A 20,149-nucleotide genomic window follows, 5' to 3' on the forward strand; every position below is an offset into this window, starting at 1 on the left:
TTAGCAGTCTTTTCATTTTAGAAGATGCCTCTGCTCCTTCCTTCAACTGATTAGATCCTCTTCAGTACTTCTATTTTATGAGATACACACTCCAACCATGTTCATATCTATCTTAACTCTGCTTTTGAACCTCTAACTTTGCTACCTTGCTTTCTGCAAGGATACCTTCTTTTTCCCCCTCTTGCTCCTTATCCCCTTCAATTCCATTTTATAGGTTTTCTTTTGTGAGGAATGTAGGGTGTTGGTCTTCACAGGGTGTGGAGAGGAGCCCTTAGGTAATCCATTACAAAGGGGGAATGGCCCAGCCAACCACAAGACTGGAAGAGTCTTCCTAATCCTATTCCAGGGATACTAAACACCAAAGGTCAAGAGTGACCTAGAGATCTTGACCTAATGCTACTGAGTTTGTGCAATTAGGTAATTGAATATTAACCCACACACCCCACCATGACGATGGGGTTCTTTAGCATGTCATGCCTTGGATGATGGGGGGTATCATATTAGGGGCATATCATGGAATGGGCAGACCTTTTAGATTGTAACTCAAACTCTGAGAGCCTATGAATATCCAAGAGAGAGAGGAAAGAGTTTCTGAGGACAATAAATTACCTGACTCCTGAAACTATGGTGTGCCTCACGCCTAGGAGTAATGTACCCGTATCTTGTAAGGTGTACATTGCAAGGCTTGTGAATAAAATGTACAATTTTCTCTCACTCTAGCAGGTTTTTTTTTCATTCATTTATAACACTTTCCTTCCAAGAATTTATAAGCTCCTGAAGGCAGGAATTGTTTTTCTTTTTGTAAGTCTTTGTATTCCCCATACTTCATATCCTACCTGGTACATATTGAAAATTTAATAAACACTGTCTTATTCTAATTGCATTGGTTTTATTCATACAAAAGCTTTATAATTTTATTTCAAAAGTATTTTATGTTATTAATGTCAATATTGACAAGATTCAGTTCCTGTGTGTCCATTCACTGTTCATTAGACAAGGGTCTCACATTTAAAGAATCAACAATAAATGTTTGTAGAAAGACAATAAAGTATAAGATTCTTTGCATCTTCTACCCTATTTCCTAATTATTCTGCTACCCTCCCTGAAGAAGTAGAAGATAACACAGAACTGATGTCTGATTCATAATTTTTCTATGGATTACCATAGCCAAAGATCAAAAAGGTAACCTAGCCTATTGATAAGAAGCTTCCTTATGCTTAGATAGATTGGTTCTCGGCAAGCCCTCATAGTCTCTCAGACCGTGCTCAGAAACCTCTCAGATTGGTGAAAACCTTACCTAGTTTGCATTTATATATATATATATATATATATATATATATATATATATATATATATATATATACTTTAAACACTTGTATTACAATAAGAGATTGGATAGAACTCATTGGAGTCCTTTGTAAGGAAGAACAAATGACCTCTAAGGTCTAATCTCTAAAAGTCTATGATTGTTCTCCTTTGGGGCTGAATGATGGGAAGAATCTCTGATCTCATCATTCCTTCACCTGGAGGACAAAGACTGGAGGGTTAAGAAGCTCATTTCATCAGGTTAGCCAAATGAAACCCCAATGCCCATCAATTGGGGAACAGCTGAATAAGTAATGTTATATAATTGTGATGGCATACTGTGGTGGTGTAGGAAATGACGAGGGGGAAGGTTTCAGAAAAATATGGGAAGATATATGAACAAAGTGAAGTGAGCCAAACCAGAATATTTTACACGATAATTTACACAATAATAGCTATAGTGTAACAACATCAACTATGAAAGATATCTACTCTAATCAATAATTCAAGACAATTCTGAAGGACTCACTATGAAAAATGCTATCTAGGTACTGAGACAACTCATAAACTCTAAGTATAGATTAAGTACACTTTTTTCACTTTATTTTTCTTGCTTTTTTCACAACATGACTAATATGGAAATGGTTTGTGTGACTTCACATGTATAACTGATACAGTATCATATTGCTTATTTTGTCAGTGGGTGGGGAGGAGCTGGAGCGAGGGAGATAATCTGAAACTAAAAGTTTTCAAAATAAATATTAAAACAAAGTATATTTATAAAATAAAAGCACTAGTAAGCATTAAAAAAGAAAAAAATGGAAATCTCACAATGTAGTTTGAATGTTTCATGTTTTTAGTGCATTCTGGGAAATCTCATTCTCTGTATAAAGCTGAATAGGTGATATTTGTCTTTTCTTTTATTCAACCTTCCCTTTAAAGTAGATTTCTTTCTTTTAGGGGTAAGCCTCACATAAGGTGTGCAGGATTCAAATACTATCCCTCTAGCTTATCAGAACTATCAATGCAAGTCCCAGTCTTCGACAAGGCAAAACCCAGTTTTCTAGGGCTACTTATCTACCCTTCCTCAATGAGTCAACCTCTATGTGTAGGTACAGTAGAAAGATTATTGGAGTCCCAGTAGCCCTGGGCTTGAATCCTGTTTCTGATCCTTTCTAGTACTGTGACCCTAAGCAATTATTTGGCCTTTCACAATTTCAGCTTCCTCTTCTGTAAATTGGGTTTCCAGTTCAATAAACCTTTATTAATATATATATATATATATATATATATATCTTTTAAAATATCATTGCCCTTGCTTTCAAAGAGGAGTATGAGGTGGGGGGGGGGGAGAAAAGGGACACAAGGCCATAAATGTATAAAGATAAATATAACGAAAAGTGGGGCATGATGGGGCCTAAGGAAAGATGTCAGTGATGTCAAACTCAAATAAAAATAGTGGCCACTGCTCTATACAAAAAGATCCCTGTGGGCCACATAGTGATTTAGAAAAACACACATATTTATATATTTCTTTTTTTAATTAATATACAACCACATTAAAATCAGATAGGACCTGCATTTTAATCTGGTTCAGTTGCACTCAGGAGAGTTGCAGACCATATGTTTGACATCTCACATCTAGACAAAGCTTGCTGGAGGTATTTGAAGGAGAAAATATTTTCAACTGAGTGCATGAGGGAAAGCTTCATGGAGGAGGTGGCACCTGAGTCAAACCCTCATTTCAAAACATAGAAATGAGAAGGTAGTACTTTTCAGATATGGGGGACAATCTATACAAAGTCCCAGATTTTGGAAGATAATAGCTGATGGGACAGTTGGCTGGAGTATAGAATGTTTAAAGGGAAATAAAATAAAATGAGAACAGAGAAAAGGAAGGTAGATCTAAACTGTAAATCACTTTTTGATAGGTTATTTTTTTATTTTGAGGCAATAGGAAACTACTGAAGAGAGAAATAAAATCTAGTTTATGCCTTAAGATGAATACTTTGTGGAGAATGGATTTGAGAGCAGGAGAGATCAGAGACTAGAGGACTAGATCAAGTATAATAAATAATAATACCCTTGAATCTAGCAATACTATTACTAGGTCTGTACTCAAAGTACTCGAAGAAATGAAAAAAGTGGGGGGAAGAGGTCTATTTATACAAAGATATTTATGGCAGATCTTTTTTGTGATGGTAAAGAATTAGAAATTCCCCATTAACAGGAGAATGGCTGAACAAAGTGTAGCATATGATTGTGATGGAATACTTTTGTGCTATAAGAAATGATGAGCACAATGCTCTCATAAAAAACTGGAAAGATTTGCATGAACTGAGGCAGAGTGAAGTAATCCAAAAGAGAACATGATAACAGCAACAGAAACACTGCATGATGATCAACTGTGAATGACTTAGCTCTTCTGAGCAATACAATGATCCAAGACAATTCCAAAGGATTGGTGATGAAAAACACTACTATCTACCTCCAAAGAGAGAACTGATATGATCTGAATGCAGAACAAAGCAGATTATTCTTCACTGTTTTATTTTGGGGGAAAATTTTTGCGTCATTTTGTTTTGTTTTATTTTCCATGAATGAGGGAGAAGAAGACGGGACAGAGAGAATTTGAAACTCACGATTTTTTTTCAATAAATGTTAAAATTGCTTTTACATGTAATTGGGGGGAAATATTATTCAGAAAAAATAAACAATACCTTTGCTACCTTCCTCCCAGAGTTTTTGTGAAGAAAGTTGTTCATAAATCTCAAAACCATTATTATCATTATAATTATCATTGTTGTTATTATGATTATGATTATTATATTATTACTACTACTACTACTACTACTACTACTACTACTACTACTACTACTACTATTACTACTACCTTGGTTCCTATTCTTTAATACCCTTGTTATTTGTGTTCAGATGCTTTATTATTGTTATGTTTAGTTGTGTCTGACATTTGTGATCCCCTGGACTTGTCTAGGGAGTTTTCTTGGCAAAGATACTAGAGCAGTTTGCACTTTCTTTCTTCATTGAGTTCCCATTTTAAGAGGAGGAACTGAGACAAATAAGGATTAAGTGACTTGTCCAGGGTCACACAGTTAGTATCTGAGGTCAGATTTTAATTCACATCTTCCTGACTCCACCTGCCTCATTCAGATGCTTAGTAATGGGGGCAGCTAGAGCATCTAGGGCACTTAGATCACAGCCCTGGAGTCAGGAAAACCTGAATTCAAATCTAGCCTCAGACATTTAACACTTTCTTAGCTGTGTGATCTTCAGCAAGTCATTTAACCCCATTGCCTTACCAAAAAAAAGTATTAATGATTAATAAGAGTTGAATATGTTCCTCCTCTTAGGAACATCTACATTTTAATAGGAAATTCTTGAAGTTCTAAGTCCAAAGAAACTCTAAAGTGAAATTTCAGGGACAGAAATTGTTTAGAGTAAAGGGCACTTAACTTCATATCTCAATATATGAGGCAGCAGTATCAAACTCAGAAAAAGGGCAACATGACATTTAATCCACAATAAGAATCCCTCTAGACTCTGTATTGACTAGTTTTAAAATGAAATGATTTGTATATTTTTCTTTATTTTGTTAAATATTACATTTTAATATTATTGTTAATCTAGTTCAGGCCACTTCTTGGGAATGTTGCTGGCACATGTGGTTGACGGTTGACACCTCTAATTAGACAGACGCAATTCCACCCAGTTAACTTGCATGCCAAAAATTCATGTCACTAGTGAAATTTTTAAAGTTATTATTGTATCTCCAATAGACCCTGGTTAAAATACAAATATATTACTTCTTTTTTTTGTTTAGTTTTTTTTTCTTTTTTGCAAGGCAGTGGGGTTAAGTGGCTTGCCCAAGGCCACACAGCTAGGTAATGACTAAGTGTCTGAGGTCGGATTTGAACTCAGGTCCTGACTCCAGGGCTGGTGCTCTAGACACCACGCCACCTAGCCACCCCTACAATACAAATATATTACTTCTAAGGATTAAAATATTAAGCCAGATATTGTAACAGACTTGTCTTATGGTGAAGTAGTCATTTACATGTTCCTTCATTTAAGAATAATTTGAATGTATCCTATATCTATCCTCTGTCACTCAATGATAGGAGTCAAGAGGCACTTTAGAGAATTGGGCTCCACTAGGATATTTACTTGGGAATTAAGTTTATGATTTGTTTTCAAGACCGGATCAGAGTTTCTCGGTGACTCAGAAGAGATCACTGTGAGCCAGTTGCCCATGAAATGGAGAAAGGGATGAAGAGTTAGTGTTAAGCTTTCCAGGATCACAAGGTACTTCCTTTGGTGCAAGTTATGTCCCAACTGTAGGGCAGACTGGTTGGGTTCAGGTTGGCACTGCCAGATACAGTTAAACACCAATATGCCAAAGAAGAAAATGTTCTCAGGAAGGAGGCTGTGTTCACAGACAGTCAGAACTCAAGGGCAGATTAGGAGACTCCTGAAATGACTTCTGGAATTGTGCTATGGCCAAATCACTCAATGAGATCATTTCTAAGCTGGGCTGAGCAAGGGAGAGCTTGGTGAAGGGATGCTGGCCAGGTGGTTCAGAATGTATGATGTTCAGCCCTCTCTGGAGCACAGGTAACTGGTTGGGTAACTCATGCCAGATCCAGGGGTATGACTTGCTCTGGAAATGTCGCAATTAATGAGTGTAGGTGGCCACCAAGACAGGGTGATGTAAAAAGTGTCAAAAGGCTCCCTTGCCCAAAAATATTTCTGCCACCAATCTGCTTGGGCTGCTGGGAATTCCAAAACAATTTTAATGACTGGACCCATCAATGTGTTATGCCATACGTGCATTGTTGGGAAGTGGTTGACCATTCAATAAGAAGTTATTAAGTATTTTCCAAGGCAAGGTTTATACTAATAAATACAAATACTAGGACTACTGTACACCACCACCAACAATAACTAACATTGATATAGCACTCTAGAGTTCATAATGTGATTTATATACATTTTCTCATTTGATCTTCTCAACATTTTGTATGGTAGCACGCAGGAAAAGATATTCAGTTAAATTCCAGAAACATTTATTTAATACTATGTGCAAGAAGCAACTAGACTGCTCAATAGATAGAGCTCCAGACTTTTACTAGCCATATGACTCTGGGCAAGTCATTTATCCTCTATTTCCCTTAATCCACTGGAGAAATAAATGGCAAAACAAACACTGCAAGTATCTTTGCCAAGAAAATTCTATAATCCCAGGGTCCCAAAGAGTCAGACAGGACTGAATCTCTCAACAACAGTAAAGTGCAACTGTGAAGAGGGACGATGAATAAATTTAAAATTTATACAAAGTAATTTCAGAAGGAGTGAGAAAATAGGAGAAATATAGATGGGGAATGCTATCAACTGATAAAGAGGGGGAGATTAGGAAAACCTCCTTTAGAACTGGCAATTAAATAGCCTTAAAAAGAAATAGGGGGTTTCAAAAGGCAAAGTGGGGGGAGAGATTCAATACAGACAATAACCTATATAAATTCAAACTAGAATAGCAATTAGGCCAACCTGGTTAAAGTACAAAATGAATTAGGAGGAGTAATGAGAAATCCTTCTGGAAAAATAGATTGAAGCCAGGTTGTGAAGAGAATTTATGTTTGCTTTTGGAGGCAAAAGGGAGCAACTGGAGCTTCTTAAACAGGGAGAGACTTGACTAGATCTTGCTTTGTTGTTGTTCTGTCATTTCAGTTTTATCCAACTCTTTGTGATCCTATTTGGATTTGCTTGGCAGAAGTGCTAGAGTGATTTGCATTTCCTTCTCTAGTTCAGTTTACAGATGAGGAAAGTGAACTCAGGTGTTCTTGACTCTAGTTCTGGCACTATATCCACTATAACACCTAGCCACTCATCTTATGCTTTAAGAATATGGATTTCACAGCTGTGTGGAGGCTGAATTCAAGAGGAAAAGAAATTGGAGTCAAAGAAACTGATAAGTAAGTACAGTGCAGGGGTGATCTTTTTCCTTTGCTCAGGGAGGTTTACAGTCTATTTGGAGAGACAGGACAAAAATAGTTAAGTTGGGAAACAAAATCACCATCTTCTGAGCCAAGTGACCAGAACTGGAGCTTGGTTGAATGTGGACTACTGAGAAGGAAATATAGGAAATACAGCTAGAAGACAGGAGCATGGATTCTTCACCTGGTTAGCTATCAGTTCTCCCATTGCCTCTCCCAGTGTGTTCTTCTGGACACCCAGGTTGACTTTGGCCTAATGCTGTCAACTCCTTCTTTTCCTCTTATCTACCTAGCATGTTAATTTGGTCACTGAGGGACTCTGTTTAGGATTTGCTGCATCCTGTCTATCTAGATTTAGACCTTCTCTTCTTTCCCCAGGCAAGTTCTTTTCTTCAAACCCTATTAAATCAATGCCTCATCACAACCTCTGCAACCTCAGCCCTACCCTAAAGGATTTGTCTTCCTGGTCATACTATTTCCCGGAGATTCTGCAATGATCTCATAATAGAATCATTTAATTCGACAGGCATTTATTAAACTGGGCCTCTGGGAATACAACTATGGAGAAATTTAACCAAGAAAACATGACTGTTCTCAAAGAGCTTACATTCTACTGGAGTGGGGAACAAAGTGTTTCAGATAAGTAAATATTAATTGTGTACAAAACAAAGAGGAAGCAGAATGGTATGGTAAATTTAGCACTGTCTCAGGAATCAGAGGGCAGCTGGGGACTCAATGAATAAGAGAACCAGACCTAAAGTCAGGAGAACCAGAATTCAAATCCAACCTCAGATACTTAATGATTATGTGATCCTGGGTAATAAATCACTCACCCCCTATTTGTCTCAGTTTCCTCATCTGTAAAATGAACTGGTGAGAGAAATAGCAAACCAGTCCAGTATCTTTGAAATGAAAGCCCTAAATAGCGTCCCAAATATGAAAAATGACTGAACAACCACATCTCATACTCTCTGAATGACTTAGAGAAAATGACTTCATTTCTTTGTCTCGGTTTCCTCCTCTATAAAATGAGAGGGATTAGATTCAATGATCTCTGATGTCCCTTGGAAATCCAGATCTATGATCCTATAAATACAAAATAATTGGGGGTCAGGGGTGATTGAGACTTACAGACTGATGTGTGAGGACTAAGAGAAAGTTTCCAATAGAGAGACTCAGGAAAGGCTTCATGGTGTTGATTTCAAACACTGAGTTGGGCTTTAAAGGATGGACAGCATTTGTCAGAGAATTCTGATTCAGAGACCAAGGTCACAAACTCCTCCTTCCAAGGAAGCCTCTAAGATATCAAGTCATGATTTTATGATGCTAGTTATGATAAAGAATTCCATCTATCCAAAGAAAAAGAACTGATAGTGTCTGAATACAGATTGAAGCATTGTTTTTTATAAAAAAAAAAACTTTATTTTTCTTCAGTTTTTTTTTGGTGGGGGAGCTATGTTTTCTTTCATGATATGACTATTATGAAAATGTTTTACATGACTACACATTTATAACCTATTTCAAATTGCTTGTTTTCTCAATAAAGGAAGGTAAAGTGGGAAGAAGAGAGAGAATCTGGAGCTCAAAGTTTTAAAAACAAATGTTAAAAATTGGCTTTACATGTAACTGGGTAAAAATAAAATATTAAATAAAATAAATACATTTTTAAAAAAGAAATCAAGTCAAGTAGAAGAGTGAAATTATACAAGCAGACAGAGGTCTCTGGAATCACACAAAATCAGTGTTTACACCTCCAAGTATCAAAAAAGAATGGTGGAAAACCTAGGAATAAACAATACACAAAGGAATTTAAAAAGAAGCCTTCTCTCTCTCTCTGGACTGTTGACTCCTCTCTTGGTGACATCATTTATGGCAGGATTTTGTTGTTGTTTTTATCAACCAGTAACATCTATGAAAGCAGGTTTTTCAACTTCTTTCCTTATCAATGGTACAAGAAGCATGACCAGAGGGAACACAGTGGGTCTTAAACATATAAGATGTGGAACAGGATTATATGATCTGACTTTAGATGCTGAAGGAGTCCCTTCCTACCAAATACCAGACATGCTACCATTAGCTCATACATCCACTGTCTGCTCCAACCCCATTCCCACCATGGGAGGGATAATATGTGAAGTCTTAGTCTGGCTTAGGGAAAAAAGGCACTGGGAGTCAAACATATAGGTTCAGGTCCCAGTTCTGTCACTCATCACTTCTGGAATTCTGGGCAAACAGCTCTTTGAGTCTCAGTTTCCTTAACTGTTAAATGGGGTGATAGGATCTGCCTAGTTCAATTTATAATGTTGTTTTAAGGTTCAAATGCCCAGAGAAGTACTTTCCTTGTGTGTTTTAAAACTCCATGCAAATGGGAGGTTTTGTTTTTAGTGGACAGAGGGCAGACCCTGGGATCAGAAAGAACTGGTTCATGTTCTGTCTCTGAAAGATACTAGATACAGGACCTCAGGCAAAGCACTTAATCTCTTCCTGTCCCAGGAAACTCTCAATAACCATAAGTCAGAGGCTGCCCTGACACCAGGAATTTCTTCATTAGGAAATCTCTACAACAATAAAATCACAGGTCAAGTCTCTCCTTGCCCCCTCCCCACAAAAACCCATTTATCTGAACCTCACAAAAGGAAGCTTATAATTCATCTAGTCTGGCCTCCTCATTTTCACAAATGAGGAAACTAAGACTCAAAGAAGGAAATTCATTGTCCCCCTTCCTCTCCCCCCCTCCCCCCAGTTTCTCCAAGCTGCCTAAAGCTGCCCAGTCTTATCAAGTGCTGTCAGATTCCTCTCTGGAGACATTTTGGTTTTGAAAAAGGAGTATTACATTGGTAAACCTGGATTCCAAACCTAGTCTGACCATTAAAGAGTGTGTGACCTTGGGCAAGTCTTAGGATCATAGATTATAGCTAGAAGAGATTTTCCAGATCATCAAATCCAAACCCCTTTGTCTATAGAGGACAAAACTAAGGGCCGTAGAGACTAAGTTTCTTCACCTCTAAAGACCTCAATTTCCCTTTTTTGTCAAATGAGGTAGCTGGACTTGTCTTGAAACTCTCTTTCAGCTCTAGTGTTTTACTTGGGTGTATAGTTTGCCCTTTGCTCCTGGACCACGTGCTGTTCCAGTCCAGGCTGGTTTTCCAGGACTTTATTACAGGAGTGTATTAAAGAACCCTTTTTAGTCCTTCTCCTTCCTTCCCTGGGGAGGGACTAGAGAGGGAGTGAGATTCAAACGCTTCAGATGGATTAAGCATTTGGTTTGACTTGGATTATTTTTTTTCCATGAATATAAACCATTTTGCATTTCAGAATCCTTCTGCAAACAGAGCAGTTTGTCTTTGTGTTTGCTCATTTGAAAACAAATATTTGCCTGCCAAGCAAATACAGTCTCTTAGGATGTGCTATTAATAGGATAATTAGGCAGCCGGTAATGAAAAGGATTGCTGGTAATTATGGCAAGATTTGTTTTGGCATTTGAAGGCAGAAATGGAGGCTGAAGTGCTAAAATCTACCTTAGAGTTAATTAGTACAATTAGAACACACCTGAAAAAATAGGCCAGCTAATGAACGCTTCATTTTATCTTTAAAGTGACAGCAGCCACTATTTCCCCTCAACTCACCTGGGGCATTTGGGCCAGAGTCCTCATCACCTGTTGGGACATCTTAAGCAAGACACTTCATTCAAGGTTACAGCCCTTAGGTTTCCATTGGACTTCTGATAAGTAGGAATCCCCTCCTCTTCTCTCCTCCCCAGTGATTGTCTTCTGCAAAGCTCTAAGCTAAAATTCTCAGGCCCTGCAAGAATAATGATCCTTCTATTTGGGATGTCCTGTTACCAGACAAACCAGAGGCATGCCATCCCTCCTACCTGAACAGTAGTTTTCTACCACTGTGTCTCTATTTGTGTGTTTTCCTCTTTGCACTTGAACCCCACCTCACCCTCAAATCATCTTTGTGTAGAGTTTGCCAATATTGATACAATGGAAAGAGCTCTGGATTTTGAATCAGAAGACACATCTCCAAATCAAGTTTCAGCTACTAATATCTGTGTGACACTGGGTAAATCACTTAACCTTTCCAGGCCTCAATTTTCTCATCTATAAAAATAAGGTTTGCAATTAGATGACCTCTAGGTTCCTTCTTTATCAAAATCTCCCTTCATAAAATCTACTGTCCTTATGAAGTCATCTTTGATGGTCCAAGACCAGAGATCTGGGATTGGAAAGGACTTCAGGTACCATCTAATACTTGGGAAAATAAAGGGTATGCCCTTTATTTATACAGAAGAGGAAATCGAAGCTCCAGAAGGCTAAATGACTTGACAAAGGTTACATGCATCTCCAAAGTCACTGATTTTTCCCCTATACCACACTGATAGAAATGCAATGATTTATATTGCTCTTAACCTCTGATTTTGCTCTGCATTGTAGTCATAGCATGGTTTTATTACGTCACCTTATAAAGTTTATCCTGTAGCACTTCAGTCCTTTACCTCCAATCTCTGCCTCCTAGATTATAGATTACTTCCATGAAAGCACTGAGCTCTTTGGGAGAGTCAGTCTGGTATCATCAAAAATACTAAAAAGGAAAAGTATCCATATGATCCATATATCCATATAAATTTGAAATTTTTTTCTCTTAGACAACCTTAATCTAGTTTACAAATTATCAGCAAGTAGGCAAATCAAATATTTCTAGCAACTCTTTTTGAGATGGCAAAGAATAGGAAACTGAGGAAATGTTCATCAATTGGGAATAGTTGAATAAGTCACAACATATAAATATGATGGAATACTATTGTGCAATAAAAAATGAAGGAATGATTTCAGAGGCACCTGAAAAAACTTGTTTGAACTGATGGAGAATGAAATGAGCAGAGCCAAGAGAACAATTTCTACAACAACATTATAAAGACAAGTAACTTTGAAAGAAAGAATTCTAATCAATATAGTGGCCAACTATGATTCTAGAGAACTGATGATGAAGAGTACCACCAACTTTCTTTCACAAATAATGGATACAAGATACAAAAGGAATCATATTTTTTTGGCTATAACCAGTGTGGTAACTTGTTTTGATTGACTATGCACATTTATTACAAGGTTTCTTTTTTTTAAGTTGAAAAAGATAAAATAAATGCTCACTAATTGAAATAAAATTCAAAATAAAAATTAGAAACTGTCCTGGTCAGAAGACATAGATTTGAATTCTGGTTCTGTCAATTGCCATCTGTTTGACCATGAGTAAATTATTCACATATTCAGTCATCAGTTTCCTCATGTGAGTACTAATGTTTGTCCTGTCTCACAGATTGTGTTTGGGAAGCTCTCCATAATATTTAGATTACTATAACCATGGGCATTATCTTTGCCTTTCCCTTACTACAATCTAGTTTTGGCTGCTTTTAAAAATGACTGTTGAACTAATACTGTGCTTTATACTTTCCTAAGTCCTTTCCAGTTTATCTCTCTAGTTTATCTGATCTTCACAAAGTCTGGGAACATAGATATGGTAAGTCTTATCATGACTCACAAGGAAGTAGACATCCAGGGATACTAAATGATTTTTCTACTTGTTGGTAATTTGTAAACTAGATTTAAGATGTCTAAGAAAGAAAAAATATTCAGGTTTATAACCAAAGACCTGAATTACCTGCAAACACAAGTCCCTGGTATTTGTTCCTTAGAATCTTTTACTTGGCTATAGTATATTAGGTCATTGGAGAATTATCCATATTTAAAAATATAAATCTTAATTCTTTGAAGGAAAAATATTTATTATGTAGCTATTATGTGTCAGACATTATGCTAAAACTTTCCAAATATTATTTTATTTGATTGACTTGGAAAATATTTTCAACTGAAACTTTTCACTAGCATCTCTGTTGACCGAGTGAGATTTCTACCAGTATTATAGGGTTGGATCAATATTGGGAAAACTATCAACATAATCTATATCATATTCCTTGCTTCCTCAAGGAGGGGAGAAGGTGGGGTGGGAGGAAGGGAGAGAATTTGGAACTCAAAGTTTTAAAATCTAATGTTAAAAATTGTTTTTATGTGCCATTAATGAAAAATAAAATATTAAGTAAATACTATTGACTCTAATCAATATATTTGTCCACATACATATGTTTGTATACTAACAAATACACATACAAGGGTACGTGTGTGTCTGTGTGTGTGTGTGTGTGTGTGTGTGTGTGCCTGATCCTTCATTTCCTCCTCTATAAAGTGAGGAAGGGGAATACTAGATGGTCTTTGCCATCCATTCTGAAAGTCCTAGTAGAACTATGACCTTATGATCCATTAATGGGGATAATAATATCTCATCCCTCATACACATGCCTGTATTGTTTTGTTTTGTTTTGTTTTGTTCTTGGTGAAGCCTCAGTATGATAATAAGTAAAGTTCTTTGCAAACTAAAGAACTCAGCTATCATTATTATTTCTTGTCTTACACTGTTCAATCTGACTTTAAGGTAAGAGAAGTTGAGAAAGTGAGGGAGGAGACTCAAGCATGGTAGAAAAAACACTGGCTCTAAAATAAAAAACTGAGGATGAAATCCCACCTCTGAGGCTTATTAACTATATGATCTTGGGAAAGTCCTTTGACCTCTCTGTAAGATGGACAAACTGGAATCAAGAGTCTCTGAAACCCTTTTCAGTTTCAAATCTGTAATCTTAGGATATCTGCTTTCTGTATTAATTGAACCTAAGAGTCTGAGTACAGTCAATATGAACTCATCTAGGGGCAGCTAGGTGATGCAGACCTGAGTTCAAATTTGATCTCAGACACTTAATAATTACCTAAATGTGTGACCTTGGGCAAGTCACTTAACCCCACTGCCTCGACAAAAAAAAAATTATGAACTCATCTAATCAAGGTGACATTGGTCAGTGTAGAGGGGTGCTCCTACAACTCCCAAATGACTGGATCCTTACCTCATTCTCTGACATTGTACCACCTGTACCACCTCCTCCTCTGTCACTGTTCTCAAGCTGAACTATCCCCAAATGCCCATCAGAAAAAAATACAGCTGAGGCCAGAGAAGAGAGAACTTTCAGGTCAGAAGGGAGATCAACTATTCTCTATATCTAGGGAGGCCTCAAAGCATCTCTGTTTCCCTAACTAGGCTGAGTTCAGGGTAAGGAGACAGTGAGCATATGACTTGTTTTTTAATACTTGACAGACTTGTCTCCTTCTATCTCCGTGTCCAGGCAGTAGGCAGTTTTGAGCTGATTAATTAGAAAATTACATTTATATAACCCTTTAATCTGTATTTATGCATTGCTAAGGGCACGGGAAACTGGGAGAGGAATTACATTCAGATTAACTTTGATCCCCAAACAACCCTTAGGATAGGAGATGATTTTAGGCGGCTGGGGGGTGGGGGGAATAGAGAGACTCCTAGGGATTTGGAGTAGAGAAGCCCAAACTGTGGGTCTTCCCCTTGTGTTGGCCTCATAAATCTTTTCTGTTCTTTCAAGGGTGACTTGGCAAAGCCCATGTGGCCTGTTTGGTCAGAGCAAAGAGGTGAGATTACCCAAAGAGCTCATTTCCAGCTGAGCTCGGCCTTCAGTTTCCTAAACAAAATTGCTTTTATTCTTCTCAACATGTGTTCGGCAAGATTAAAGAGCCATAAGCCTGCACAGCTCAATGAGGAGCCTGGAAGAGGGGCCTGAAAAAGGAAGGCAAAACAAGTCCTCTCTGGTTTGGGGGTGGGAGAAAGGGAGAGGCAGGATTTGAAATCCTGTTTATTGAATTAGAAAGAACCTTAAAGGATCAAGGATATTGAAGTAGGGGTTTTAATGCTTTGTGGTATTTTAGGAGAGTTATTTGATCAGGAAAACCATTTTAAAGTATTTTAGCTACAGAAGCAATCTTTCTTCCCCCCTTGTCTTATGAAAGCTGAATGGATAGATCAGTGTCAAGGATGGGGAGAGCCTAGGATAGGATTTTTTGGCCTTTTATCCATCAACTTAAAAATTACATTTTATTGATGCCTTTTTTTTCATTACATCATAGTCATTTTTAGGATTAGCCAAAAAAAACCCACTAGTTGTAGAAAGATAAAGATGCATTATTGGTGGAGCAATGAATCAGTCAAACCATTCTGGAAATAAATCTGGAATTGTGCAAAGAAAGAGACTAAAATGTCCTTTGGTCAATTGATTCCACTGGTAGGCCAGAGACAAAAGATAGACCTTGGGTTCAACAAAATATTCATTAATGACAATTTCTGTTTAGAAAACAAATGGAAAACAAGTAATATGTTCATTTTTTGATGAATAGCTAAACAAATTATTGTACATGAATATAATGACATGTTCAGTTGTGTGTCTAACTCTTCGTGACCCTATTTGGGGTTTTCTTGGAAGAGATACTGGAGGGTTTGCCATTTTCTTCTCCAGCTCATTTTATAGATGAGGAAACTGAGGCAAAATGGGTCTCATAGTTAATAAGTGTCTGGGACCAGATTTTAACTCAGGAAGATGAATCTTCTTGGTTCCAGGCCCAGCCCTTCATCCAGCTTGAAGTAAACAGAAGCAGGAAAAATAATTTGAACAATAATAATAATAGAAAGAAAAATAGAAAAACAATCCAAACTGAAGAGATATAAGAAGACTCCTCTGGGCGCTCTTTGCAGAGTGGTAGAAGGGAGGTTGTACTTGAATGCAAAATACTGAATATAATGACAGGATTTTTTTTTTTAGAATATTGATTAATTTTGCTGAATTGCTTTCTTTTTTTCCTTTTAAAAAGTATTTGTTATACTCTCTTGAAGGAGTGAGGGGAAAGATGCAGGGGAAATCTAAGCAATATAAAAACAAAAAGATAAATGAACATCTATTTTTATGAACTGAATGCTGAAAAGTTTTGATGACTAAACTTGACCCCCAAGATATGACAAGGCATCTCCCCCTACTTGTCTGCAGAAGTGGGGGACTATGGATATGAAATAAGACACATAACATCAGAAATTTTTTGAGATGTTGGCAAACTGGTTTTTGTCTCTGAGAGGAGCTGGAAAAAGAGATATATTGAGAAATTTGAGCAATATAATAAACAAAAATATTAACAATTTGTAAAAAAAATATCCTCCATTGGGGAATAGAAAAATGTGGAACTCAAAAGTTTACAAAAAGATGAATGAAAAAACTGTCTTTGCATGTGATTGAAAAAAATAAAGTACAATTACATTTGAAGTATCCTCCATTCTTTATCTTTTTTTTAATTTGTCTATTTTTTGCTCTCTTTCTCTATCTCTCTCCTTTTCTATTTCTATTTCTGTCTCTCTTCCAGTTTCTATGTGTCTGTCTCTGTATCTGTGTATATCTCTCTCTCTCTCTCTTTATCTCTATATTCATACCTGTCTCTGTCTCTTTCCTTCTCTATGTGTCTGTCTTTGTCTCTGTATGTCTGTCTCTGAGTGTCTGTCTCTCATTCAAGTACTTATTAGAGTCTGGACAAATAGATTTTTTCAGCTACTTGAATTTTCTTTCTTGGATAGTTAAGCAAAACTTTTTTTTATTAAGTATTGATCTCTTTTAATAGATTCTACAAATTAGTTTAATGCCACAGCATAAGGTTATTAAAAAACAAGAGAACCTGGAGGGAGGGGGAACCCCACTTTTTTCTAGACTCTGTACTAGATATCCTTTTTGGTAGTGACAAACACTTTTGGCAAGCATATAACTCCCTCTTTCATGACTTGAATGATATAAATAATCAGAGGGTTGTGAAACAAAGTTATCTCTGTTGTTATAGCTTTCAAAGAATCATTATGATTTTGACTAGAGACAACTTGCTGAAGAGGAGCCTTTTGGGTGGTGTTTTGTTCTGCTACATTAAATGCTTTTTACAGTTAACAAACAATAAGCATAGAGAGATCTTATATTCTCTATACTTTTTAGTAATTGGGTGACTTTAAGGATTTGCTATACTCTGGAATATAATTTATAAAAGCCTGTTTTCATAAAAAAAATATAAATTTAACAAATGTCAAAAAATAAAAAGGAACAATTGTTTTATATAAAATAGAACAGAAAAAGAAGCCTATATGTGAAAACATGAATCTTAATTTCATACAGCTTTCCTTTTGGTTTTTAAAATATAAGACAAACCTTTTACTTTCAAAACTATCTCACTTGTCTGTTTCTTTCTGAACTTTAGTTCTATTCTATGCATTTTTATTTAATATTTAATTTTTTAAATTACATATAAAAACAATTTTAACATTTTTTTTAGGTTTTTGCAAGGCAAACAGGGTTAAGTGGCTTGCCCAAGGCCACTTAACATTTATTTTTTAAAATTTTGAGTTCTAAATTTTCTCCCTTTCTCCCCCCCCCACATAATGAGAAGGTAAGCAATTAGATATCAGTTATATATGTGAGGTCATGCAAAAAGAAAGAAAAACACAGATCAAAAAAAAGAAAAGAAAAAGAAAGCGTATTGTTTAACATTCTGAATTCATCAGTTCTTCCTCAGGAAATGGATAGCATATTTCACCTTAAATCTCATTGTATTGTTTTATTCAATAACAGCAATATTGAATCAGTTCGTGTAAGTCTTTTTTTAATTTAACATTTATTTATTCTCATTTTGTACAAATAATGCTTTTTAAACATTAATAAAATATTCTTGTTTAAGAGTAAAAAAATATCCCCTCCCCCCCAAAAATATAGACTGGCTTGAGCGATAAAGTAAAGGGGAGAGAAAAAATTAAAATTAAAATAAAAAAAATAATAGTAATAATACCCATACCTACGTATGGCCTGGTGATGCAGTGGACAGAGCACCAGCCCTAAAGCCAGGAGTACCTGAGCCCATATCTGCCCCCGTACACCCAGCAATCACCCAGCTGTGTGACCCCATGCAAGCCACCCCAACCCCACTGCCCTGCAAAAACCAAAAAAAAGAAAAAAAGACGCAAAATATAATAAAATAGTAATAATAGTAGGGGCAGCTGGGTGGCAGACAGAGCACTGGCTCTTGAGCCAGGAGCACCTAGGTCCAAATCCGGCCTCAGACACCCTACAATCACCCCGCTATGCGGCCCCAGCCAGGCCACCCAGCCCCATTTGCCCTGCACCCCCCCGAAAAAATAATAATAATAAAAAATGTGCTTCAGTCTGTGTTTCAACACCACCAACTCTGTCATGGGTGGATCACATTCTTTATGATAAGTCCATAACAAAAGTTACTTCCATATTTTTCCACCATTGCCATTGCCGATTGCAACTCCCTCCTTTCATATTTCTCCACTACCTTGTACTATATTTTCTCTCTCCTTTTGCTCTGACTCTGCTGTAGGGTAGCTGAGTGGCACAGCAGACAGATCCCTGGCCCTGGGGCCAAGAGGCCCCCAAGCCCACATACCACCCCTTAGGCCCAGCATCCACCTGGCCCTATGGTCCTGGACAGGCCATCCAATCCCAGCCCCTTGCAAGAAGTAAAAAAGAAAATATGTTATATCTGACCACTCCATGATCCATCCTCTCCTCCTTCATTCACATCCCCACCCCTTCCCCCTGTCACCCCCTTCTTACTCCAGATGTCTATACCCCATTGAGTATATATGCTGTTTCCTCTCCTAGCCACCTCTGATGAGAGCAAAGATTCCCTCATTCCCCCTTGCCTTCCCCCCTTCCATATCATTGCAATAGCTCATTGTAATAAAGAAAAATCTTATTATATGAAATATCTTGGCCTATTCCCCCTCTCCTTTTTCTTTCTCCCATTACATTTTATCTATTGACTCCATTTTTACACCATATTTTATCTTCAAATTCAGCTTTCTCCTGTGCTTCATCTATAAAATCTCCTTCTACCTGCTCTGTTAATTGAGAAGGTTCATATGAGTATTATCAGTGTCATTTTTCTGTACAGGAATACATGCAATTCGTCATCATTAAATCCCTCATATTTTCCCCTTCTCCAATCTCTATGCTTCACCTGAGTCCTGTATTTGAAGATCAAACCTTCTGTTTAGCTCTGGCCATTCCAACAGGAACATTTGAAATTCCCTTGGTTCAATGAAAGTCCATATTTTTCCCTGGAAGAGGACATTCAGTTTTGCTGGGTAGTTGATTCTCAGTTGCATTGTAAACTCTTTTGCCTGCCGGTATATTATATTCCAAGACCTATGAGCTTTTAATGTAGTTTCTACTAAGTCCTGTGAGATCCTGACTGCAGCTCCACTGTATTTGAATTGTGTCCTTCTGGCTGCTTATAATATTTTCTCTTTGACTTGGGAGTTCTGGAACTTGGCTATAATATTCCTAGGGGTTGGTTTTTTGGGATCTCTTTCTTGGGGGATCGGTGGATTCTCTCCATTTCTATTTTGCCCTCTGCTTCTAGGATATCAGGGCAATTTTCCTGTAGTAATTCTTTGAAAATGATGTCAAGGCTCTTTTTCTGATCATGACTTTCAGGTATTCCAATAATTTTTAAATTATCTTTCCTAAATCTGTTTTCTATATCAGTTGTTTTTTCAATGAGATATTTCACATTTTCTTCTAATTTTTCATTCTTTTGATTTTGAAGTATTGAGTTGTGATTTCTCGTAGATTCATCAATCTCCCTGAGTTCTATTCTTTGTCTGAAGGATTTGTTTTCCTCAGAGAGCTTTCTTATCTCTTTTCCCATCTGGCCAATTCTGTTTTTTAAAGCATTCTTCTCCTCAATAACTTTTTGAACTGTTTTATCCATTTGACCTCAGCTGGTTTTTTAGCATGCTATTTTCTTCAGCATTTTTTTGGATTTCCTTGACTAAGCTGCTGACTTCATTTTCATGTTTTTCCTGCATCTCTCTCATTTCTTTTC

The sequence above is a fragment of the Macrotis lagotis genome, chromosome 4 (genome assembly GCF_037893015.1).
Source record: "Macrotis lagotis isolate mMagLag1 chromosome 4, bilby.v1.9.chrom.fasta, whole genome shotgun sequence".
Classification (NCBI taxonomy): domain Eukaryota; kingdom Metazoa; phylum Chordata; class Mammalia; order Peramelemorphia; family Peramelidae; genus Macrotis; species Macrotis lagotis.